The 27151-nt window shown below is 36.6% G+C and overlaps 1 protein-coding gene across 23 annotated transcripts in view; it reads right to left on the bottom strand.

Annotated features, from left to right (window-relative positions):
- PTPRD (protein tyrosine phosphatase receptor type D) overlaps nt 1–13278 on the bottom strand; it is a 2143853-nt gene extending 2130575 nt beyond the window's left edge. For 5 of the 23 annotated variants that reach the window (XM_049711290.1, XM_049711288.1, XM_049711294.1 and 2 more), the window contains exon 1: nt 12952–13275. The gene's annotated coding sequence lies outside the window, so the exon portion shown is untranslated. Of the gene's footprint in view, nt 1–12951 lie in introns of all 23 variants that reach the window. The other 18 variants (XM_049711298.1, XM_049711300.1, XM_049711299.1 and 15 more) reach the window with 9 other exon arrangements.
- Between the last annotated feature and the right edge of the window lie 13873 nt (nt 13279–27151).

Below are 27151 nucleotides of genomic sequence, written 5' to 3'. Positions count from 1 at the left end.
TTTCAAGCCCTTGTATAAACAAATTTCCTTAAAAAATAATTTCTACCTGGTAATTCAACAGAAAAGCAGTCATATGTTATCTAAATATCCAACAAAGGTTTTTCGGAAGTTCTTAATATCAAAGCTACATTGTAAAAACATACCATGAACTGTTTCCCTTTTTGATCTGCAACATTCTCTTCAAGACAGATTTCATGTTATACAGTGTGTGCCACGATCCTGGAAAGTGCACCCAAATTCTTAAGATTGATGACAGTAACTACATACATGCCATACCCAACAGATGTTACAGTAGCATTTCCAGCAACAAAGACCTGGAGCCCAGCCAAGCTGTGAGCAGCAGAGTCTGTTCTTATGAGGGCTGGGCTACAGTAAGAAACCCACACAGTTCCAGGATGGTAAGCCAAAGGAGGCTGACCACGTTGGAGTTGGCAGGGGAAACACAACATAAAATTTTGCTAGAGATCATTACTTTGTATGGCAGATACTGGCCGCTGCTGGGAAGCAACAGAAAACTGACTGATTTGTTGTGCAGAAATAATATAGTAGGTGGTTCATCTTGAGCAAAGCCACAAAAAGAAAGAAGTCCCTCAAATTTGGCATTCTATTGTATATATGTCATTGACTGGAAAGGATACTCATGATACTGTGAAATCAGATTCAAAATTAGTGTCTGAAGGACACATACATGTAATAGTGCAAAATTTGAGAAGCCTCTTCAACAAGGAAAAAGCAATTATAAATCGTCATCATCGTTATCATTTTCATCATAAGCTACCTAAATTATTCGGTTGTTAACTTCAATGTGTTTATATGGCTTTATTATAGAGTACATAGTGCAGCAGGGGAGAAGGCAAGAAATAATGATGAAAAGGTTGCAACCTGAGTCAGGAAGGCCCATTTACGGCACACTAAGTTTTCCTTTTAACATTATACTCCAGGCAATAAAGAATCTTTTAATGCTTTAAGCATGATCAGATTTGCATTTTGGAAAAAAAAAAATCTTTTGGTGGCAGAGAAAAGAATAGAGGAGATAAGGTAGAAGTGGGAAGACAGGAAGTAGTCATCCAGGTAAGATTTGTGCTATGGACTAAATGTTGCCTCCTTCCAAAATTCTTATGTTGAAATCTATTCCGCCATGTGATGGTATATGGAGGCGGGACTTTTAGGAGGTGTCGGTCATGAAGGTAGAGCCATCATGAATGGAATTAGTGCCCTTACAAAGAGACTGCGGGGAGCTCCCCTGCCCTTTCCACCATGTGAGAATACAGCAGGAAGAAGGCTGCTTACTAACCAAGAAATGGGCTCTCACCAGACACCAAAACTGCCAGCACCTTGACCTTGGACATGCCAGCTTCCAGAACTGTGAGGAATAAATTTCTGTTGTTTATAAGCTACCTAGTCTATGTTATTTTTGTTATAGCAGCCTGAATGGAATATGACAATTTGGTAAGACCCTGAAGCAAAATTATGGCATGGGGGAAATTTTAGTAAATAATACAGGGTGGGCCTGACAGAGCTTGGTCACTAATAGTTATCATTTTTGTGGTAGGACCCCACTGAGATAAAGGTGGATGCTGGCACAAATTTGATGAGACAACCCAGACCTTTAAAAAACTTTACTCTCTTGAAGTTGCAGATTCTGCTTATTTTAGCTAATTTTCTGCACCTATTACATCTGTTTGCCTGCAGAGATCTAATCCAAGGTATCTTGTATAACCCATACTGTATATGCAAATTATACTGTATATAATGAGTATATTACATTTTAATAATAATTAGGACTACCCGTTTAAAAACACTTCGGATCTGAAGATTATGTCTTCTTTGTTCATAAATCAAAAGAAATAAAAAGATATTATTGCCAATGTGTGAAAGGGTCCAGGGTTTCTTTGTTTTTTATTCTTGACCACTGCTCCTCCTACAAGCTTTTCAGGGACAGAAGGCCAAACCCTTGCTTGTAACAAGCATTTTAACAGTTTAGCAGTCCTACAAAGGTCTCCAGGGGACAAGTTTGCATCACAGAACTGCCCAGTCTGGCACATTTTCTACTCCTCAATTCTCACTTTGAAAGGAAAATCCGTTGAATTTTCTTGGCAAGTAATCAGAACACCTTAGGGAGGAAAGACTTTAGGAACACCTTGGGGGGGAAAGATAATCCAATAAACTTGTTCATTAAGTGTTTCCATACCTTTCACACCTGTAAGGAAGAGGTTTGTGCCTCTTGAAATATGAGTTATAAAATAACTTTAAATTTCTATTTTTGGTATTATGTATTTTCCCCAATATAGGGAACATGGGATTTTTTGTATATGCTTTGCCATCTTGTGGTATTAATTAAAATTATAACTTGACAAATGTATAGCTAATGTTTTATTCAGTTTGATTTTTAAAATGTCACAAATTTCTGATAATTTTACAGAACATCTGAGATATTTCTCATGTCCTTTCAAAATTAGGGCACCAGATTTCCACCAATAAGCATCAAGCATTTCTCATATATTAGAAACCAAATAAATGTTTACTAAGATTATTTTATTCAACCTTTTTAAATTTGGTTAATGTACAGGTAATAGTTTAACTTTTCAATTTTTATAATCTTAAAATTAAATCATGATTTATGCTGTGACTCATATTTAAGTTTCCAGTAAGCAGTCATGCAAAAATTCAAGAAAAGTGATCAACACACTGGAAAAAAAAGAAAAGCAAAAGTAGTTTACTATTGCCAGCTAATGAAATTTACAATGAATTAATCCAATGTGGTGCAATGGTGTAAATAATACCCAGACTACATGGCAATGAGACATAAATAGTAAGAGTTCACAAAAATAATTGTAATTAAAATGACTCTTACAGGACCAATGTTTGGTTTACCTCTTCTTAATTTCTTTACTGCTTATAAACAGCAACACTTATACTTTGTACCAGTTAGTTATGCCAGTCTCATGTCATTATCATGGGACACATTCATTAAAGTACTGGTAGATGTGGCCCTCTTGACCCTAAATCTCACTCCATGGTACATCCTGAGCTCATCTTCCCTGCCTTTTCATTTCTATTCCTCTATGCCTTCTACATAAGACAAACTGACTCACACATTTTGGTTGATTCTCAAAAATTGTGGCTCTTGGTCACCAGTCACTACGTGTAACAAGGTATGTAAAAAGCTGATACAGCATAAAATCTATGGCCAAGAAGGGGCCTGCCTGTTTGGTGGGAACCACCTTGCTCAACCTACTCCTGAGAAGGGACCTGAGCTTGGAGGGACACCACTGGCAAAAACAGAGCACATCAGGTTCTCTTTCTACCAGATCAACACTCTCCAAGGAAGAAAAGAAATAGACACCACTATATATACAATAGATACCTAATAAGGACCTACTGTATAGCACAGGGAACTCTACTCAGTACTCTGTAATGACCTATATCGGAAAAGAATCTAAAAAGGCGTGGGTATATGTATATATATAACTGATTCACTTTGCTGTACAGCAGAAACTAACACAACATTGTAAATCAACTATTCTCCAATAAAATATTTTAAAAATAGAAAAGAAAAGGAATACACTATAAAGCATTTGCACAGTCCTTACCCACTCAACTTTGGCAAGAGCTATCTGGAGATAGTTGGCCTTGGTGTGATTTGTCCTCACTTCTTTGTTTCCCTGAGCAACACTTTCACAGTGTTCCATTCCTGTATGTTATCATTTACTTACAATAATTTGTGTTGGCTTCATTTTAAAGGAATTGTATCATAAAAGCAAAGCAGGGATACCTCATGTTTTCCACATTTGACATATAAAACCTATGCAATTGTGGAATTCTTATATACTAATGTTGTGCATATGGGAGAACATATTATAAATCTATGTCAAAATGTCAATATAGCAAAGTGGTTTAAAATGTGGGATGTGCAGGCAGAGCACAAAGGTGCTTCACTTGATATGCTACAATGGGCAAATTTCCCTTGCTTCTATGAGCTTTAGTTTCCTCATCTGTAAATTAAAGATAATAACTGTACTGATTCCATGGGGCTGAGGTGAGAATAAATGAGTTAATGCCCATGAAGCCCTTAAAATACTGACTGGCATACATTAAAGAGTCAATAAATGTTAGCTATTATTATCACCTCCTATCTTAAGGTTTTTTCAGAGCTCACGAGAAGATTCCACAGAACCAAAAAATTCCAAAACCCATGATGCCATCACTGATTAGGGAAAAAAATTGCTTCTTTCTTTTAATGTAATAAGAAGTGATGACTAGAACCATAAGAAGTGATGGACTAGTTATGAAATGTAGATTATTATATCGATGAGAGCGATGACTGAGATGTAATGGAACTGCACAATACAAACAATGCTGTAATCGATTAACAAATCTTAACAATATACACTTTTATATTCTCACGTGACCAACAGAGTCATCCCTGTGTAACTGTGGCACCGGGTTCCTATTAAGATCAAAGGAAATGAGCAAAAAAGGGAAACTTGGCAGTAGAAATAGAAATGGGAAGACACTTCTGTATTCAATTCCTATTGAATAAGGGAGAAAGGAAGCCTGCTCTAGTAGGAAACATATGATCTCTTCTGACCTAGCTCCATAAACGGATTTGTCTCCAGGTTCAGCCTATAAGATTTCACACCAAAACAAATATTGCCTGAAATTTCTTTCTCTGAAAACAGCATATATATAAACACACACACACACAGAGCATATATATATTGTCTATATTTTATATATATATATATATATATATATATATAACAATTAGAATATTTCTTTAGATGTACTACTTCAAAAAGCCAGTAAGTATCAATGTGTCTTAGGGAATGTGTAATTTATGCTATTAAATCTGGCAACTTTCCACAATGGAGGTGGTCTATGGGAAAATAGAAAGCACCAAAAAAAAAAAAAAAAAAGCACAAGAGGAAGGCATGCCATCCTGAGGGGCAGGGAAATGAGACACTGAAGTGCTGAATTCAATCCTGAGAGCACACAATTCTACCACAAGAAAGCCCTGTTGTCTTGAACCACACAGGTATAAATGATGAGGCTAAGACATGTCTTACAGAGCTAACCACATATATTTCCTAGGAGAAAACAAATGGATAGCACAAATGACACAGAATGAACACATCCATTCAGAGGAGAAGCCACCAGACATCCTTACACACTAAAATTACAAGCAATGATCCACTGCAATAAATACCATTAATAAATATTAATTAAGAACTGAGTATATTATAAAATAAAATGAAAATAACAAATGATGGGAAGATACTTTCCTATCTTTTTAAGGCACATAGTCCAGTATTAAAATTTAGAAATGTAAGTTTCCTTGAAGGTGAAACAATACACTATCTCAGGACAGTTTTTCAAATATTACTGTTGAGAAGTACAGTATCTTTGATAAGGGCTCTTAAAGAGAATAAAAATAGAAACTCTTTAAAATTAAATTAGAAACTAGAGAAATCAAGAGGTGAATTTATGGTAATTTTTTAACTCCAAAGATATCTAACAATCCAAGTAAGTTTCTAAAAATTTAAATTACACTTTTGTCTTCCTCTTTGGTTATTTGATCCAAAGTACATATTATAAGACCGCTTATGAAAATAAGCCACACAGCAAAATGTACAGGTAGAATTTCCTCTCTTTTTCTCTGTTCTCTTTCCCCGTAAAACCAATACACTTCTCCAATGATGCTTTGGTTACAACTGAAACAACACGATCGTTGACTATAACTTGTATTGTATCCCATGAATTTGGAAATACAAGGGACTGGTACATGGACTATAAACTGCTACAGCGGTCTGGAGATTTATTTGTGTTTTCCATATCTTGTCAATATGAGGAGGGTAGAGTGATATGCTTATCATACCCTACTGCCTGCCTCTCTGGAACTTTGGAGAGTGGGGAACATGACCAATTAGCATTGGAGTAATACAGCTTTGAAGATGTTGAAAGATGTCAACTTTGCAGTGGAATACAGCATAGCCTGCAGCTGCTACATAAGCAAAAAGGATTCCACCCAGCTTCTAGAAGAGATGCCTCTGACTCAGGATGACAGCCAATGAGCAGGGGGAGATGATAAAAGAAGCCATGTACCGAGAAATTTTCCTGTGATTTAAGAGAAGAGATTCTTTAGGGAGATTACATTTTCTCCATGGAATAAAAAATAATAAAAAAAATTCTTGATAATGGGGAAACATTTCATAAGAATATAAGGTGGTCGCAATTTGGGCAATTTTAACTTGCTACCTTACGAGTGTTTACTCAGCGTTGCTTGGAACACTGGAGACAATAAATATTTGGGGATCAAGTGTTATATGGGTTATGCCGCCATGTGGTACATATTGCATAATCCTGACTAGTGATTCTGACTTGAAAATATATCCAAAATGGGAAATAGAAGAGAATGTTACTTCTAGGAGTAGTGCATACGGTGCCTGTATTTTCCTGTCCTTGATTTTTGTGGCAAAATCAAAGAGGAATTAATACAGATCAGGAACTGATAAACTAACCTCCTTAACAGTTCCAGATGGATACAAGGTAGCAATGGCAAAACCTAGGACTATGGCACAGTGAAGGTATGAGCCAGATTCCCTGTTAATCTGATGACCATTTACTCCAAGGTGAAAAGTCATATCTCAAAGTTTGAAACCAATTTGTGGGAAGAATAAAAAGTGGAAGAATATGGCTTCTAAGGCAAGATTAACAATTCTCTCCTTTCTTCCATCCTCTCCGCTCTGCATCCTTCATTCTACCTCTAAGTAGAATTTATGATCTTGATCCTAAAGATTCTAGGTCACTGTACTTGGACAACATCTCAGGGATACAGCATGGATGAGTATTTTTTTTTCCCTACCTAAATAAATATCTTGGACAAGTGGCCTAGAACAGTTCATTTACAAACAGGAAACACTCTACTGCTCTTATTTTTTCTTGGTCTGTATTCTAAATTAACCTTTTCTAGAACTGGAAGGAAGCTATGTTCTAGGCCTTTGTTCCAAGACAATCTAATGAAAGAAACAGGAGTATATCCTATGATACAAATCCCATAACACATGTGTTTAGTGGGTAAGTAGTAAAGAGGTCTATGTGCACACATGCTTGCCAGGCTTTGTTCTCTGTTCTTGTAGCTGCTGAAAAGGTCTATTTTTCAACAGTACAAACTATATTTGAGAAATATAACTTTGGGTAGTCTTTGAAAAGTATAATTCACAGGGGTCCCAACACAATAAATGTATTAATAGACTTGTGTAGCTGATTGCTTACATATTTGCATTCTTAAAATGGATTTTTTGTAAAAGTTCACTAATTCTGCATTTAAGTGTAATATTTTTTGTTCTTTGACAAAGTAAATCAGATAGCATCATATATGCAATGAATCTTACAACAAGACATCCCAGTTAAAATTATACACATTTAATTTGAGGTTAAAGATGGCTGCTTTTAAGTCACCAACCATGTTATAATCAAATATGAATCTGTTCCTTTCCTTTTTTAGCACCTAATGTAAGTACATACACTTAACCAGGTAAGTAAGGTCCATAATAGCACATGTAAAAGAACAGTAATTATGTTCTCTGCAATTCTATACATCTCAACCTTAAGAATATTTAATTATTACAATGTGGTATTCAGAAAATATATGAAATTATTACAAGGCGGAAAGCCTTGGTAATATGGTATACTGTTGAAATTTCATTTGATTTAAGGACTAATCAGAGAGCAATTTGATACAGTACACCCTAATATATGTTCTCTGTTGACTACTCAATTATCGTATATACACTTCTAAACTTTTTAAGCACACTATTTTCACTAATTTCCATCTTGAACAGATGCATTTAAACACACACACATACACAAGGGCACACATGCAAATACACACAAAGAAAAGCAAATACACTCTCTATAATTAATCAGTCATAATTTGCATTCAAAAGTAAACAAATTTTAAATATAGCATGATCTCCCGGTCTCCCATGATTTAAAACATAAAACATTTATAAAAATATAGGCCACTTGCTACCATCCAGAGATTTCTGTCAGAAAAGGAAAGGACTGGGCACACTGATTTTCTTAGAGGGGAGGAAGTTTCCAATTGCATCAGTTATATAACATGAATTGTATCTAGATAAATTGTATCTACAATTTTTAACTGTATAAATTATTGGCTTTTTCTATTTTAAAAAGAGCACTTAAAATTAACACCATATGTATTTTTTCTCTGTGTTCATTTTCCATGATGAGAAGTATGATCACTATAAAATATTTTTAAATGAAATGTATCCTACATCATCAATGAGATTTTTTTAACTTATAATTTACTAACGGGTATATAAATGACTGTCCGTGTGTTTTCTTGCCCATGTAGTATCTTAGATACTATTGCTCTGTGATGGAAAGCCTCTCTGTGAACTTCGGAAATTTATGTCACCTTTATAGTTCTTAATCTTTGAAGTCTTTAGTTTTGTCTTTAAAATATAGGGGTTGAAATAAATTCTTCTATGGTTTCTTCTAGCTGTGACATCTATAACAGATATCACAGAAAAAAATATGAGTTGACTTCAATTGTGCATATTTATCTAAACATTACATTGTAAGATAGCTTACATGAAGTAATTAAAAGAAGTAAAAAGGATGTCAAAAGAGACTAAGCAATTCCTCTTATTTTTACCTTCTCATACCCTCTGGTATTGAATACAGTAATAAATCCAAAAACACTTATTTATACGATATTCTTTCAGTAGCAAGAGGGAAGGGTGATTTAGAGAAAATTTAATCAACCCCCTTCCTTCCATAATCTCCATCCTCCTCCTTTAAAAGCACTCCAAATAAACATTCAATCTACATAGCAACAGTGTCCAAGCACTTCCAACATGGCTTCAGAACAATTTCTTTAGCCATCCTTCAAACAAGATGGCTGCCCCAACGCCTACATAGATTCTCAAGCTGCCATAGTGTAATTCAACAATTTGCTAAACACTAATACTAACTATATTAGTAATTACATTAGCTTGTTTCTCAGATTTTGTTATTGAAATATTTTCAGACTGTAGGTCAATTTCTCTACAGAGAAGAAAACCCAGGTACAGAGAGTCCAGGTTACCTCCCTGGGGTCACACAGCCAATTATAACGGTGAGAGGAAAACTCAAAACTTCTGATTCTACAATCACATAAATGTTCACTTTGTGGGTAATGTTCATTTTTGGTTCTTCATTCATTTTCCTTCATTCAACACATTTTTAAAGGGTTTGAAGAAACATAACCATTATTGCAAGTACAGTTAACATACACATTGTTTAACTGGACCAGTGGAAATCCATTTATTGTTCATGGATGGCAAATTGCTTTTGAAAAGCCTGATTAAAACTGACTGAACTGACAGTAGTCATAAAAAAATTGCATTTAAATATATAAGGAGATAAACGAATTCAAAAGGCACTCAACTGGATACAAAATCCAATTCATCCAATATTCACCGTAACTTTTAAATTAGCATTATCAAATATATATTTTCATATAATTTGCATTGCTGAAGTTTATTAAATTCAGTATAAGTGTAAGTCCAAAAAAGACATAACTGAAATTGAGGTGTTTTCTCCAAACAATGGAGGAATCTTAGTTATTTGTGATATTAAATTTGAGATTCATAGATAAAGACATATTGATAGATATTCAATTAGGCAATTTTGAAAGTCACATATTTTTCAGAAATGTCTAAAAAGAAGATTTTGGATGGGTGAATTTGAAATGTGTAACATGCATTTCAGGCCATCTGCTCTCAAATTACCATATAAAATCCATCCATTCCCCACCTACTCCCATAAGCCAGTCCTAGAAATGCAGAGATATCAGAAGTTACATCAATATTACTTTTCTAACAGCAAAACAATTTACACCAGTGGTAGCCACAACTGTCATGTGCACTAGTAGCCATTCCTAAAATTTCAACATAGTATCCAGCTAATTATTTTATATAAACCAGCAATATCTTAGCTTTTCTCTTATACTTAATCTCACTAAAGAAAAATATCCTTTGCCCTTGCAGGTTGCATCTGCACCCTACTAGTAGTACACAGGAGAGAAAGGATGTCATTTCATAGAGGGAAAAACAAAGTAAATTTTAACCACAGTTTAGCCTTCCAAAATCACATCTACTTTACAATGTCTTACTTTCTAAATTAAAAGTTTTAAGAAAATAATAATCACATTTAAGGGTTCCCTAAAATGCAAGACCATGTGGTCTACAAAAAACCACCTTTAAGTAATGATAGTGACAGGACTACACCTGTAAATTCTACGTTAATATTAAGAGAAAGAAAAGTATGTTTGCCCTCACCAACTGCAATTGTAAGCAAATGCAGGTATACAGCACTCTATTAGTAAGAACTCCTTTAGTAAGCACATGTTTCGAGGAATTAATCATTCATTCCCTGTAGACTCTTTATGTATTTCATAGGGCCATTATCTGATCTGAATAACAAGAACAATTACATAATAAAACACATTACTGCTGACATTAGCAACTTTCTTTTTTCAACTTTAAAGTTGCAACCTCTGTATTCCACAAAAAGCTGGTGGCAAAAAAACCTGACAACTGAATCGCCCCATCCAGCTTTGACTTTTTTCTCTCTTATTACATAGAGACAGTGATCAAATATAATATGTGCAAGCTTTACTAGAAATGGTTTTAATTTAGGCTATCTTCCCCAGCACTATGACATAATTAGAGTCAGAATGTGTGTCAGATTAGTTTTCATGTTAAGTGTAAATCTTTCAGAAATTCAAACAGGATGAAGAATTCTGTCATGTCTTTTCTTCTGTGGAATATGTGTCTAACAGTAATATAGGTAATAACATGTTTGAACCACTCTTAAGTTTGACTACCTCAGTACAAACTCACCTTTTATTTTTCAATAATTTTTTCAAACATCAAGTATGCTTTCAGATATTTGAGGTCACAAATGAGTAGAGGTCATTTGCTATAATCCAAATCTGATCAACCAAAGGCTTCATTTTAAATTATTTAAATTCACTTTAAACCAATGATAGAAATGGCAGCTGAGAGCAGTAATACGTCTAAGAAAACACATTTGTATAGAAAATAGAGTAATATACAAGAAACAATGATATATCTATCCAAAATGATTTCCACGTATGGTAACTTCATGTCAACAAATTCATCAACTGTCCTACTGTTATTTCATTACCTCCAAAACTTATGTCCCAAGATATTCAGAGCTTCTGATATTGAATAACCATAACAACTCTAAGAAGAGCTTTCACTCTTTTATACCACTGTACGTTAGTTCACTCTTAAATTTTTAAAAATCAATGCCAAATGAATTTAGCTGCTTTTATATATTTACTTGAGTAAATATAAAGGTAATTGTTTTTCACTTTACCATCATCAGCAACTAAATATAAGAAAACTCTCAGGTATTATTTGATAGTAAGGTGTTTTGTTAAAAATAATCTGTGAGATAAGTGATTTTAATTTTCAGTCTGGTTTCTAACTCTTCAAAGGATTTGATTAGAAAAGTGTATATTATACTAACACAGAAAGTTGAAAGTTAAAGATATAACAGAAAAACTTTTCCTAATCACTATTCTACACTTGTCAGTATGAGTGCTATTATGTCAAAGAAGTTTTAATTTGTTAAAAATCACCTCTGTTTTAACTAAACTGCAATTCCTACTGTATCTACTGTATATGTAACAATGCAGGAAGAATTAGATTCAGAATCCATTTGGCAGTGATAAAGGAAAAAAAATGCTGAAATGTTATTGATTCTCTCCCTCTTGTGCAAAACAGACTGACTCAACTATATTTTTCCTGACATAACACAAAGGTTTTATTTAGATATTACAAAATACTGGCAAATGTTAGACTGTATATCTCTTTTTTAAATTTTAAGATATTAACCCTTTCACAGAGAGATGAAGAGTGTCCTACTTGTTTTTACAGAAATGCTGCAGCTACTGACATGGTAATGTTAGCCCCAAGAGGGATACCACCTGCAAAAGTTTTTGATGCAGAGATATTCAGTCCTAGGAGACACCTTAAACCTGTCACTGGCTGCTGAGCCCCTGTCACAAGTTATAACCTGCTGTGTCAAAGTCACAGCCTCAGCTCCTGCCCTCTCCAAAACATTTTTCACATTCCCTCTCCAAATTAATTTCATCCAGTTTTTTTTTTTTACAAACTAGGCTAAAATTCCCAGATTTTCTTCCACATCTCCTCTACCTACAAGCATAATGAAACCTCAGCAGGGTTTTATTCCAGTCTTTCAAACCACCTATATTAACTTTCCCTTGACCCAATTTTTTCTTTTTTTTTAACAAGCTCTCTTCAGAACCAAAGATAAAACAAGCAACCAAGTATGTCAGAGAAGGATGAGAGTTGCTGTGGATTAAGGCTGAGGTTGAAGCTAGCAGTAGAAGGGAACCAGTAGGGTTAGAATGTTCAAGCTTTTTTTAAGGAAACCATCCTTAAATCTTAGAACCAACCAACGTTTCACAAACCAGGCTTCCCATAGCCCTTGAACAATCAGCGTTTAAAAAATCGGATTCCCAGCAAGACTGCCCATACTGAAGTCTGCTGAATGCAACGGTCTTCCAAAAAAGAAAGAAGAGAGAGAGAGAGAGAGAGAGAGAGAGAGAAAGAAAGAAGAACGGAAGGAAGAATGGAAGGAAGAAAGAAAGAAAGAAAGAAAGAAAGAAAGAAAGAAAGAAAGAAAGAAAGAAAGAAAGAAAGAAAGAAAAGGAAAAGAAAGCAAGCTTAGCAAACCACTTCTCAATTAAGAACTAGTGAAGTTATATAAATCAACTTCTTCCCCGGTAAAACGAAAAAACTGCCCGCCCATACCATCGGGGGAAAAGCATTCATTCAGCATATGCCTCAATTTAAGACAAGAAATACAGAAGCACAGTTTACTTACTAAAGCAGCCGCTCCAGTCCTCCTTGGAAAGCCTGAGGAGTCTTCTCGTTTCTCCCCTACCAGTCAAATAAAGAATTGTCTTTCTATTCCACACAGGCCCAGAATAAACTGCAAGAAAGGACAGCACAAGAACAGCCGCCCGTCGGGCTTTGGCTTTGGTCGGATGCTTCGGGTTCTGGTTGTTTCAAAAGTGGGGTCTTCTTTTCGGGAGGGAGGGGGGCGAAGACAGGAGAAAATGAGGGCGCTCCGCAAGCTCGCCGGGGTCCTACAAATTATTCTGAAGGCAAAGTACCTGCACTCTACCCGTGGAGGCTGCCTGTCAGCGCCGCGCTGAGGGGAGGACGCCGAGGGGGAGGAGCAGCCGGAGGGCTCGGGCTGGGAGGGAGCGCGGGGCGGGGGAGGCCGGCGAGCGGCTGGCGGAGAAGCCGGGGGGCCAGCCGCTTTCAGGGCGAGGCGCTGCCCCACGCGCTCGGGCCGCCGGGTGTGGGCGCGGCGGGGCACGGAGCCGAGGCGGCGGGCATCTCCCGGCAGCTCCCGCACTGGCCGGCTCGCTCGCGCTCCCTCTTGCTCCCGCTCGCACACACAGGCACACACCCCACGTCTCCGACAGCAGCCGCCCCGCCGCAAGCACTCACCTGCATTTCCTTAACAAGCCACTTGATGGCTGCCAGAGGCGCGGGCCCGGCTCCCGCTGGCGGGCAGGCGGGAGCCCAGGGCGTGGAGGACGCGGCGCGGGATGTTCTGAGCGCCCGCCCGGGAGGCGGCGGCGGCGAAGGCGGCGGCGGCGCCAACGGCGGCGGCTGTGCGGGCGCGGGCTGGGGCGGGAGGAGGGAAGCCGCGCCGCGCCCCCGAGCTGCCCGGGCGCTGACCTGACTGGCCCCGCGCCCCCGGGACCTTGGCGGGATTCCAGGGCTCGGGGGTCCAGTGGTGTCGGCGCAGGGAGAGGAGGACATGTCGGGCCCGGGCTATTCCCGACTACTAAAGCCACACAGGACTTGTCCAGGTGTGAATCCCGCTTGCGCTTCTTCAGGTGTTCGCGTGCTTTCGTTTATTTTACAGGTGTTTTCGCTTTTTGTTTTGGAGGGAAGCTGGCGGTTAGGGTTAGCGGGGGAGGGTTTAAAAATGCAAGGGCTAAAGATTTAACTTGCAATACGATCGATGCTTGGGAAGAGCCCCTTTAGTGAGAGGTAAGGAAGGGGAGCGGAGGCTCCGTGGCGCCCGGGGTGTTCTGTATCTCAGATACAGGATGTATCAATAGTCGTCGTTTGGGGTGCTTGGCACCCTGGCTGCCGGGATACAGGGAGACACTGGGCGCTGCCGAGGTGGTACTTGAGAAGGGAAAAACCTGTAAAAGAGTTGCTGGGAAACAGCCTCGCTATTGAGGAGAGGACGCGGACAGGCATTGGGGGAGCAATTTCTTCCCCACCTGCTCAGTCCCCCACCATAGAGCGGCCAACGCCACTAAGGTGGTGTACCACAGACTCCGGATACCAGGGAACAGGAACTTAGGTCCCCCGAGCAAAGCTAGAAAAGGGGACTGGAGCTGGGGAAGAGGGTGGGCAGGATGAAAGAAATCTAGCAGAAAGCGTATCACTCCACCGTCATTTATGTCTGATCAGAGCATACAGCTATGGCAACAAATGCTCTCTCTTTCTTGCTAAAGAGAGAGCAATGTCACTACGTCGGTGCTTTAAAAAAAAAAAAAAAAGGCCAAAATAATTATCCTGTTTGTAATAACGCAACAGAGAGACTTCCAGGTACCCTTTAGTCAAACGTGCTGTAAGCACTATGGACACAAACAGAAAGCAGTGAGCCATCTACTTATTTGTCCATGACCTAACAGCAGAAATGTCACTTTCTCCCAAAGAGAAACAAAGCTTAATCAATATAGGTGACATTTTCCCCAGGGTGATTTTTCTATTCATGCCTGCTTCATTGCTTGCCATGCCCCTTTGCTCTTCAGGAGTGACCCTTCTTCTGAACCCATCCCCTACCAAGCTCCCTGCTCTGCCACCTTAAACCCACTGAGCTCACCCATTCAAGAAGGTTCACTTGCACACAGTTAGTATCACTTAAAGCTGTTCTTGTAAATAGGATATAAACCAAAAAGACTTCTCCTGCACGTGCAAGTGTGTGTGTATGTGTACTGCATGTCTATCTTTGTATTATGCAAAGCACCTGCCCCCCTTACGGTGTTGTCTGTGCAAGATGATGACTAACTCATTCTCTCTTCCTCTCTCCTTCTTTCCCTCCCTCCTTCTCCCTCTGCACAAATACACACCACTCACCCCTGTCTCAGTTCCTTCCTGTCAGTGTTCAGTAATGGTTTTACATGAACTTTCTGTTAGACAGCCTCTTGACTACGAAGAGCGAGTTGGAGCGGATTGGTAGGAGAAATGCTGGGGCTGAACACTGCTGCTATGTTTCCTGTCATCACTCACTCATTACATACACTACTGTACCTCATGCCAAGTGGCAGCAGAAATGATTTCCGCTCTTGCTATTTGTAATCATGTATTTGCCCTCCCCCGGAAACACTTATAATTAATAATAAAAGAAATAATGCATCTTGAAACGGTGGGAAGAGCAGATGGATGCTGATGTGGTGGCGTTAGTCACCTTTTCTGTTGCTGCTGCAAAGACGGTGTGACCACCTCTCCCTTTCTGCTGCTTCTGGCGGGTTAGGCAAAGCATCTGGCCCTTTTACTGTGTTCTCTTCTCCATCTTTCCCTTGACAATAGTTTGTGTATTTTAAATAAAGATTTCATTCTGCCAACCCGCAGGAAGCTTTTAACAAGATGCAGCTGAGTGTATCGATGTCATATCTTTTTACTGCTCTATGGGGGTGTTCAGCCGCTTGAAACTCATCTCAACTTCAACTCAAAGCTGGCATCTCACACTCACAGTGCTCCCTGGGGCTGATTTACTCTTACTTCTACACAACTATCTTTTGGTGTCCTCTAGAAGAACACAGGATTCTGAAAACAATCAAAAACTGAGACTTATAATCAATCCCCTTCCTGCTGTACCTCCCCCCCCCCAGGTTAATGACACCACACAGGTTAATTGTGATTAGCTTATTGTAGAGATTTTATTAGTGATTCATTAGAGTTGGACTGGGGTGTCTTTTCTGAGGATAATGGCTCCAAGCCTGAAGAATTAAGACAATTTCATTATCTAACTACCTATCTTCACCTCCTATAATATTATGGTTTATTTTTCTTTTTTAAATGAAAAGGCAGCTTTAAATGTCCTCTTTGGGTTATTGTTGTATATTTACTTTTAAAAGGCAGCAACCTCTTTAGATTGGTCATTGAACCATGTGTTTAAAACAATCATAACAAACATGAAGTAGAAATTTAAAAAAAAAAAGTGGGATAGGGTAAAACAGGGTGGTCCTGAATATCAGTCATCTAAGATTAGTCTCTTTTGAAATTCTGTTTATTTTACCACATGATTTAATTTACCAAAACTTTAGTTAGCCATGTTACATTTAAGCTTATAATTGATTTTAAAAGCCTGCTTATGCAGAAGAAATCTCCAAATTTATATTTGGATTTTTGAGGGAATTAAGTACTTTCTTATCTTAGTTTTTGAATTAAGCTTAACAGTGCAACAAAAGCAACTCTGTGGCAATAATTTCCTGTTCTAATATGTCCTTTAAATGTATTAATAGCATTGTGATAAAACTTCCTAATTATTCAGCAGTCCGTATTGTGGAATTGAAAATAAAGGAGAAGGTATAGGTAACAGGGTAGTAAGGGAGCTAGGAAGAGCAAGTAACCTGCTACAAGGGAGACAGTGATCAGTAATTGAAAGAGGATAATTCTGTGACCACCTGATGGGTGGGTTTGATTTGTCAATAGTAGTCTCTCACACTTTACCATCTTTTTTCTTTCTTCTTCAGTCTGCATAAATGGTGTACACTTAATTTCTTCTCCCTTTTCTCAACTTTTGCTTCTCAAGTTATGCTGACTGGCAGAAACAGTCGTATATTGATAATACAGTGTGAAATCATGCACTTAATGAGCCAGACTGCTTGTACGTATCTCACCTGAGACAAGGATAATCCTCTACTCTTCTACTTTTATTTTGGTCGGTGAGGGTAGAGTTCTAATCGAGTAAATCGGCCTAATTTACCTAATTTGTTACACATGCTTTGCTGCCAAGAACTCTGCTTAGGAAACCTTAAAACACAATGAGAGGGCTTCCCTGGTGGCGCAGTGGTTGAGAATCTGCCTGCCAGTGTAGGGGACACAGGTTCGAGTCCTGATCTGGGAGGATCCCATATGCCGCCGAGCAACTGGGCCCGTTGAGCCAAAACTACTGAGCCTGCGCATCTGGAGCCTGTGCTCCGCAACGGGAGGGGCCGCGACAGTGAAAGGCCCGCGCACTACGATGAAGAGTGGCCATGCTCGCCGCAACTGGAGAAAGCCCTCGCACAGAAACAAGACCCAACACAGCCAAAAATAAATAAATAAATTTTTGAAAAGCTTAAAAAAACAACACACACACACACAATGAGAAAAAAAAAATGCCTTGGCTGTACCCAATTTAAGGAGCCTTAATGAGTGGAGTCATTTGTGATAATTGTCGGCTCATGGTTTAAATGTTATTCCACTGAAATTATCATGTGACTAATGCTAAGTTAAACAAAATCTAAATGCTTGGGAAATATGGGTTTTGATATAATGTATATACTTATTTTTACATTTGTGCTAATCATCTCTATTCCTCACCTATCCCCTAACCTTAGATCCCTCATTTGCCCTTCTTTGTGCCCTAGAGGTTAACCTCTAATAGCTGCATGTACCTGGTTTCCCTTGTCTCCTGGCTTTTGTTGGGGTATTGTCAATGAGAGGTACTGGAAGAGGGCAGTAGGAAAGAAAGGGGGGGCTGTTCTTGCCCCTTTTGCTCTAGAACTTGGACTGTGGTTCTTAATGGCAGTGGCTGCATTGCTGTACAAAGACAGCCCTTTCTTGTCACCACCCTTCCATAGTTCCAGCTCAAGTGTGCCTGTAATAACATCATCTTCTCCCTTACCCCTTTAGCTTTCCACTATGGTTAAAACCTAGGATACTCAGTATCTCTCCTCAGTTTCTCCAACCCAGCCACTCCTCTGGAAAGTATCTGTTACCTAAATTCTCTCTCAAAAATCACTCCTGATTGTGCCTTTTGTTTCCCTCAGGTACTCTGACTGATACATTTTTGTAACTTAAATTTAAAGTGTTCAAAGATAACAAGAAATATTTTATTCAATTATTTCAAAGTTTAATATATAGTCTAGTGTATATAGAAGTGCCAGAACCTTACCTTTACTCAAACTGAAGATAACTTTTACTACAAGAAAATATTTGATGGTACAGCTGATCTATATAGCTAAGTAATACAATATATTAATATTTTTCATAGAGGTGTCAGTCTCTGTGTATTAAATGAGCCAGATTTGTCCAACATGTAAAACTATCTTTTTCTTAAACATATATCTCAATGTTTTATGGTATATGATTGCAAAATAATAATAGCAATATATGTTTTGAAGGCTAGTATTTATTATTTGATGAAGCACACTATAGTTCAAAAGGCATTGCAATTTTCATCAATTTTAAAGAACTAAATGAGTAAGGAAGCCTATATGAATCCATTCTTCCAATTATTAAAAGAAAAGCCAATAATGAGGATGTAAAGGTGACCTTGGTTACCAGTGATAACCCAAAATAAATGCCCCATGTGTATACCTTGGAAAGAGAACAACTGGATATGAATACAAAGAATGTAATCCACCAAATTCTTTTAAGCAAGCATTAAAAAAAAATCAAATTAACAAGGATCAGAGTGAGTTCTTTAATAAAAATAAGGTATAATTTGAGAGAGAATATATAATAGTTCCTATGGATTTTTGGTCTAATTTTGACCTTAAAATTAATAAAAAAACAGGTATTGAATGCAAGATTTTACCTATACATCCCTACTTAATAAAGTCATTGTAAATTTTACTTCTTCTGTATCCTGAGTAATTTTGTATTTTCTTTTATAAATTAGGCTTAAGAATGATCACAACCATATATTTATGTGCACACCACGTGTGTGCACATACTACTTTTCTAAATTTTTTAAAGGTCATTAGCAGTACACTGTCTAAACTTTAGACCTAAGAAACATGGAACACAGAAAACTGAGGTGGATTAGCTGACCCCAGAACAAAAAGTTATATTAGCATTTATTTTTATCACAGGCTTTATGTATATTTTCAAAAATTAAAATTGTGGATCTTTAAAATAGAAGCAAAAGAAAGAAATGTGACGACTGCATCATATAGGACTCTGCTTTTTAACAGTCTACATTTTATAGGTGACATGCAAATTAGAAACTTCTCTCTTCTTTATGGAAGGATATTTAAAGTAAATCAAAACAGCAATCCTATAGAGGCTTTAAAATTAATTTTTCCATGTAATTATCACTATTGCAACACAAGATGACTTGGCACAGCACCCTCACCTTCTTCCCCATTTTACACTACTAAACCCAGTGTAGGTGAAATGTTCATTTTTACATGACCAATGAGTGAAGTTCTGCTATTTCCAGGCAACTTTCCTCATCATAATTTAAGGAATACTTTTTTTTTTTAAGGAATACTTTTAATGTAAGAACATTTCATATATACACATATGTGTGTATGTGTGTGTGTATTATTTAAATTTAGTGTTTTTGTTATTTAAATTACAATGTGTGTTTTCATGAGCCCTGTCTCATTATCTTTTATGAGAAAAGTATTAAACTAAATCTTTAAACAAAATTTAAATGAGTCATTGAACAATCACTGCTATACTTAAAAGGGGAAAGAATCAGGAAAGACTTCTAACAGGGAGTCTTCAAGAAAGGGTGAAGAGATGATGTGGCTAGTGAGACATCATCTTTATGAGTTGTTTCACTACTAGTAGTAATCAAAATTCTCATCAGAGTTTCATCTAAGCTATAAAAATGTGAACAAAATAGGAACATAGGTCATGAATATGAATGTGATGGGGAAAGGATTTATTAATGCTAGTGTGTTCCCCACCAAAATCTCCTCCTGCCTCTTCCTCTTTTTCTCAGACACACACATGCATACACACCCCTACAGACACACTCAGAGAATATGAGTTCATATTTTCCTTGCTCAGCTCCAGTTCCTATCCTCCGTTCTATGGCTTTTTTGCCCCCCTTGTTCTCAGGCTTCTGTCATGCAGAAACTAGAGAAGTGGAAGCAATCTGGGAATGAAAAGACTCAGATCAGGGATTTAGGGAAATAGAGAGAGATAAGATTTAACACAGTTATAAAGTAAGAATCTCCCAAGCAACTATGAGATGTGGGAAAGTTGGAAAGAAGAGAAAAACACTATGTTTTGTAGAAGTGTCACTGGGGGATATGAATCAGGGCCTCCCAATAATGCTTTTGAAGGGCCCAGTATTAAAGACTGGAATACATTTTTATTACTTTTTTGTTTTTAGTCTTTGTATTTCCTCGGACAGTCAAAAGCTCTTATAGCATACCATAAGGAGAATGGAATTTTTTGTGGTTTTAAACACACACACACACACACACACACATGCATATACATACACAGACAAATGTTTTCACCCAGACAAATATAGGTTACATAATTTATAAATTGATTTTAAAGTCTTAAGTTATTTTTATAGGGTACCAGCTTGATTTTAATATAAATAGGGTAAATATATTTTCTATATTAAAATTATTTTTCCTAAATCCCATAACATAAATATATTATTTACATTGAAGTTTTAATTAAATAAATTTTCAAATCTTTAGTGACAACTATAATATCTGTTCTCAAAAGAAAATGCTTATACATCATAAATATAAAATATTATCTAATAAATAATAAAATGCTTTATTTTAACATTGATTTATTTGGTAAAAACGCCTATAAACACTTTTCCTCACTTTGATTCTTTAGGAGAAATGTAAAAAGTATTACTGAAAGCCACATTATTTTTGAGGAATCCAATCAGTGCTTCTCAGATATTTTTATATCCAAAGCTCTCCCCTCAGTCTCTACTTAATAAGTCCTATGCAAGCCCCTGACACACAAAAATCTAGAATATACTCATTCAGACAAAAAAGATACTAACCACATTATCCATCCTTTGTTGTATTCCCATTGTGCCAATAATAGGTGGCAGTTAGGACCAAAAGTAATACAAGACCATCATACAGTTTATTTAAATACATCTTATATGTCTTTCGGTGTAGTAAAACGGAGGGTACCAAATTTTAATGGACTTAGTGAGGACTTATTGTATGCAGAGTAGATGAGAACACATTTGTGAGAACTTATTGTATGCAAAGTTGATGGTGTATGTGTGTAAGGGGTAGGAGGAGGAAGGGGGGGTGGAGTGCAGCTAAATGACTAATGCCCATATGCCCATAAACAAACATAATTCAGAAGTCTGGGAGCACATGATTAGATTTAAAAGATTTAACACGGAAAATTTAATCAAATTCATCAGGCAACCTTGCAACTAACATTGTAATACAGAATATTCAAAGAAATCTACATGTCAGCAAGATGTCTTAAGTACTCAGCCTGTCAAAACTCCAAACTGAAATTACTGATGAAATGCTAAATTAAAAAATATTTTTCAAAATCTCTGGAAATTTAGTAAGGGTGCCCTCAACTATTAAAATTAAAAGAAATTCATAGTCCATAAACTATGTTTATAGAATAATAGACAAATAAGATATGTATGGCTAATTTCAAATTTGATCCTTCAGAATATAAGCACAGTGTCAAGGAAAATAAGCAGGAATATTCTGGAAAGACTCACTAAAATCCTTACATTCCTAGGGATAAGGATGGGCCACAAGGCAATAAAGGAAACTGAAAAATGGTAGGAAACAGAAAGTATGAATAAGCAGCATTGCTGGACGTTAAAACAAGGGGAGTAGGTTCCTCCTATTTGCAGTAGGTGGCAGCAAGGGCTAATGAGTAGTAAAAGCAAAGAAATATTTTGGCCCAGTTATCAACATGCTCTTTTAAAGATGAGTAAAGAAGATTTTGTAAAATAATGGGAGGAATGTGGAGGAAGTTATCACTTGAAACAATGTTTGAAAATAAACAAAAAATAGAAATTTCAGAAACACCTGCAATAAGCTTTGTAAAATTAAGAATATAAGGTGCTTTTGAAACCACAATAAAAACAGAAAAGTGAAAGCAGATAATAGACTATAGTGTAAATTTTAGAAGTTAGCTTTCTGAGGAGGAAGACATAGAAAGAAACAGGTAAAAATTAAATTGTAAAAAGCTACAAATTAGTCAATAACATCAGAATTAGAAAGCAAAATGTAACAGAAATGGCAGAATTCATAATGCCAAAAATTACAGTTGAACATCAAGGTTTCTATTTAATAGTAAATATATTTTTTCTCAAAATTATTTAAAAACAGCATCATTTTCCCTTTATAATGTTAATTAATGCAAAAGATATATGTAGGTGTGTGTATATATGTGTATATACTTATATATACATATACATGTATCTGTATATCTGGATACATATATATGTGTGTATCTATTCATCTATCCTAATATTGTATTATATATGCAAGAACAAGATAATATGCACTGTAATAACTAGAACTATTTTAATTTTTTGTACGTCTGTATTTGCTAAAATAAAATGATTCATTTTCATTACCAGAAGTATGTTTTAAATATATATAATTTTAAAATGGCTTTGAAATATACTCTGACAGTAAGTAAGTCCTTTTCTTTTAAGTGTTCCCATTGCTTCCAGTAGAACATATACAGAATTTACGAAAGCCGCTAAATCAAAGTAATTACTATATGCAAATTTTTACAATACTCTTAAGTAGAGTTTCATAATAACTTTTCTATTTTTCATCTTACCTTATTTTCTGCTATATATATTAAATAGTAAAAGATGGTAAAACTAATGTTTCACCTTGTTTGAAAAGCTTTTGCAAAATTAAATTTTGAAGAAAGTCTTTTCTATATTTTCTAAATATCTCCAGAACTTCTTGCTGTAATTAAATTTGTAAAGATTCACTTTGCACATTACGTCTCTCTTGACAAAAATTGTTTCCATTCATAAAGGGAACAAATTGATAACTGAATAGTGCCAGAAATAAAAAAGTTCAAATATGTGGTCTTTGAATGTTTTGTACAGGCATATTGTTTTTCTAAGTTCAGTTAAATGGTTCAGAATTGTGCTCCAGTAATAACCTTTAAAAAATTAGAAGGTACATTTGCATCAAATTGAAAGGCCAGCTAAAATTTTAGGTTTTAACAATTCTAATTGAAAAGGTTTTAAAGTAGAAAAGGAATAGCTCATAATGTGAGTCCATAAATGGTAAAACATTTAAAAATATATTTCTTTTTCTTTTAACATTTTAATAGTACTCTTAAATCTCATATAGAGATGCATATCTGCACACTATTGATTGTGCATTATAGAGATTTCATAATGAAATACCATGATATAACTTATATGAATCACTCTACATTTTCTCAACTAAAGCCTAGGGTTTTAAAGCACAGAATGAGAATCATACAGCCCAAAATACTGAGTGCATAATGATTAAATGATTGCCTTAAATTAACTTGATGACTAAGTGATTTCAAATTTAATTCTGATAAACTAAAATCACTAGTGTTCTAACTACAAAAATATGCTCCTATCAGATATTTCATAAAGAAAGCCAGGGTAAAGGACAATAATTTCATTTATTTTAATTTTTATTTTTATAAGTCATATTTGGAATCAGAGTTGTAAAGATGCCATAGTTAACTTGAAAATCATGATTTTCTGAAACAGAGAGAATGGGAGAAGGAGAAGGAAAGAAGAGAGAGACTTGTTTATCCTTGAGGTTAACCTCCATTGTACTGCTCCATACCATTTTACACTCAAAATAAAAATCTCTTAAGGAGAGATAATGCCACGATAGAGAATGCTTGTGGGTTATTTTTTCCCCTTTTGGACTTCTCAGTGAAATTTTTAAGTCCCTTTTCTAGGATGATTCTTCTCCATGGTAGAGGATTCCCAAGATAAGGAACTGACATTTTCTATTACAAGTGCCAATTTTGTAAGTGGTTTTACTGGTTTGAACATTTGTCCAAGAGTAACAAGAGGGAAACCACCAATGTGTATCATATACACCACCAAAGAGCCATCAGACCCAAGTGGCTTTCAGCCACCATTAATTTCAGCTGTCTGAAAATACAGTTTCACAAATTTTGCCTGTTATTAACAAGACTTTCTTTCTGCCTTATTTTACTTTCCCACCTTTTAATGTTTACATACAAAGAGCAAACACTAAAATGCTAAAATAGAGTACCAAATATTTTAAGATTGGATAATATGAACAAGCCCTATCATCAGGCAACTCTGAGTTTCCTGTTCCCATTCTACAGGTGAGTCAGCAGAAGGTAAGAGAAGGTAAAATTTACCTTTCTAAAAAGAATTAGTAACAATTTTACTAAGAGGGAATGATTTTCCTTAAAAACAGTAATGGAAGATAATGCGATTTGAAGGTTATATGTATGCACTCAGGAGACAAACTGCCTAGGTTCACACCCCTGTTTTTCTACTTGCCAATCTGGGTAAATAATTTATGTAGAAGTAAAGTTTTTACTTCTACATAAACTTTCCTTCTCTGTAAAATGGGGATAATAATAAATTTCCTTCAGCCTCCTTCCCTTGTTAAATGTTAATAACCATAATATCTTCCTCACAGGATTGCTGTGAGGGATATCATAAGTAAAGCACTAGTAAATGGTAAAGAGTATATGAGAATTAACCCTTTATATTATAAACAAATATGGATGAACTGTACTGCTCAGCTTCCCTTCCCTTCCCTTTTATCTTTTATTGCTACTCTGGTTTAAGTGTTCAGAGTAGTTAAATTTTGGAGTGCCTACCAAAATCACACCCCTGCTTTGAAAATACTCCTTACTGATAGCTCCCACTAATGGGATTCTATTTGCACCACCTTCTGGGTGACCATAGCTGATTATGCCAGGAGGGGAAAGCTGATCCATGGGAAAACAGAACATCCTCTTATTTCCTACATTCCATCTTCCAAGGATTTCAATGACCAGATTCAGAAAACATAGCCTGAAGGGGATATGTTGGGAAACTCTGAAGTCATGTAGATTTGGGGCAGACACACCTATTCAGCCTTGCATTAGCAGAGAGACTTGACCACAAAGGGGAAGAGAAAGAGAGAGCCTGGGAGATGGGGAGAGGAAAGAGGCTATGCAATCACCAAGAGGTGTGTCTCAGCTCCTGACTTTCCTTCTCTACATCTAATTAAGCTTGTAATAAGACTGGCTAAAGTTTGTCTTACTACTTGAATTCTAATAAAGACATCTCACCCTAATGAACTTGAACTAGGATAAGTTCTATTTCTTTCAACTAAATGATCTCTGCCTCAAACAGATGTTTTTCTGTTGCACAACTATATGCATAAAGTTCTGTAAAAAATGCATTAAGTGATAAGTGTAAGCAAACTGTGGGGGAGGGGAGGAGTGAGCTGATTGCAGGCAATGCCAAGCATCTCTGCACTGAAAATGAACCTAGAAGAATTAATTCCTCTCATATCAGCAATGGATATTTGGAAAGAAGCACATCACAAGGCACTGTGAAATAAAAAGTGATACATTTTTGCCAAAAGGGAGAGAAGTGTTTAGAAGGGACAACCCAAAAAAGTAATCTCCTACAAGAGCATGTTTAAGGGAGAAGTTCACAAGATGGTATCAGTTTACTCAGAAATTTGGAAGGAAAGGAACCTAGGTAGAAGAAATAATGATGATGATGATGACAGCTGAATATAAGTGAAAAGGAGTAACACTATAGGGAGGTTGCAAAGTGTAATATAATGAGCTCAGAGGGTTACCTTTGATAGATTTTCAGAAAAACCTCAATTCTGCCTTGGACAAATGATTTCACACCTCTCCCCTCTGCCTTGTTATTCTAAAATTGGTATAGCAATGCTTACCATGCAGGGTTGTCATGAAGATTAAGAATAAGAACTTTGTCATCAAACAGACCTAAGTTCCTATCCTGCTCCATAAATTAAAGCTCAAAAAATGGGTTTTGTTGGTTTGTTTTTGCTTCTCATAATGATTTTTATTATTGCTTCCCAATCACAAGAGTTATTCATAAAAGAGGAATGGAGATTTAGCTTGAACCATCAAGCTTTAAACAACAGGAAGATTTTACCATAATCTTTTATTGGAATTCATTATTAAATTGTTCATTGTTTATCCACATAGCAACTTGCTGTTCTTAATAGCACATGAGATACTGAGGAACAACAGACCTCAGTAATGGTTATTTGTTCATGTTTTGTAATGACATTGCTCTCAATCCTCCATGTCACTTAGAGCATAACCCCATCTTTGTTCATGTGTCTGAACAGTTGTCATGTCCTCTCTATTCAGTTATAATAGGGACTCTTAGTTTTACAAGTAAAATCTTAAATCCTTAAAGAATTCTGAAATTAATTCATAAGGAATTTTACAACTTCTATATGCTCAATAAATATCATCATCTCTCTGAACATCAGTTTCATCATCTGTGAGGTAGAATTAATAACTAACTCTTAATATGGCGTCAAGTTGTGAGGACAAACACCAATCTCTCTGGCAAAATCTTGGAAAATGTATACCAACTCTACAGCTACAATCATAAAAGCAAACAAGCATAGCTCAAAGTGCTAAGCTTTTTCAAAAAGTCTATATAATTAAGCCCATTTCCATATTATATATATATTTCAAACCATTTCTCTAAATTTAGCTCTCTTTATTCACCATAAAGCCTATACAGAAGTAGTGGAGGGCTTCCCTGGTGGCGCAGTGGTTGAGAGTCCACCTGCCGATGCAGGGGACACGGGTTCGTGCCCTGGTCCGGGAAGATCCCACATGCCGTGGAGTGGCTGGGTCCGTGAGCCATGGCCACTGAGCCTGCATGTCCGGAGCCTGTGCTCCGGAACGGGAGAGGCCACAACAGTGAGAGGCCCACGTATCGAGAAAAGAAAAAAAAAAAAAAAAAGAAGTAGTGGAAAAGAGCCTCATCATGTACATTAATTAAAGTTAAACCAGAAATGAAAACTTAATCATCAATGTGAGCAAATGTGCCCTTTCAGTGATTCATGAGCAGCCAATATGCACTT

Source organism: Orcinus orca, chromosome 6, assembly GCF_937001465.1.
Source record: "Orcinus orca chromosome 6, mOrcOrc1.1, whole genome shotgun sequence".
NCBI lineage: Eukaryota > Metazoa > Chordata > Mammalia > Artiodactyla > Delphinidae > Orcinus > Orcinus orca.
This window is presented reverse-complemented; position numbering and strand designations above follow the sequence as displayed.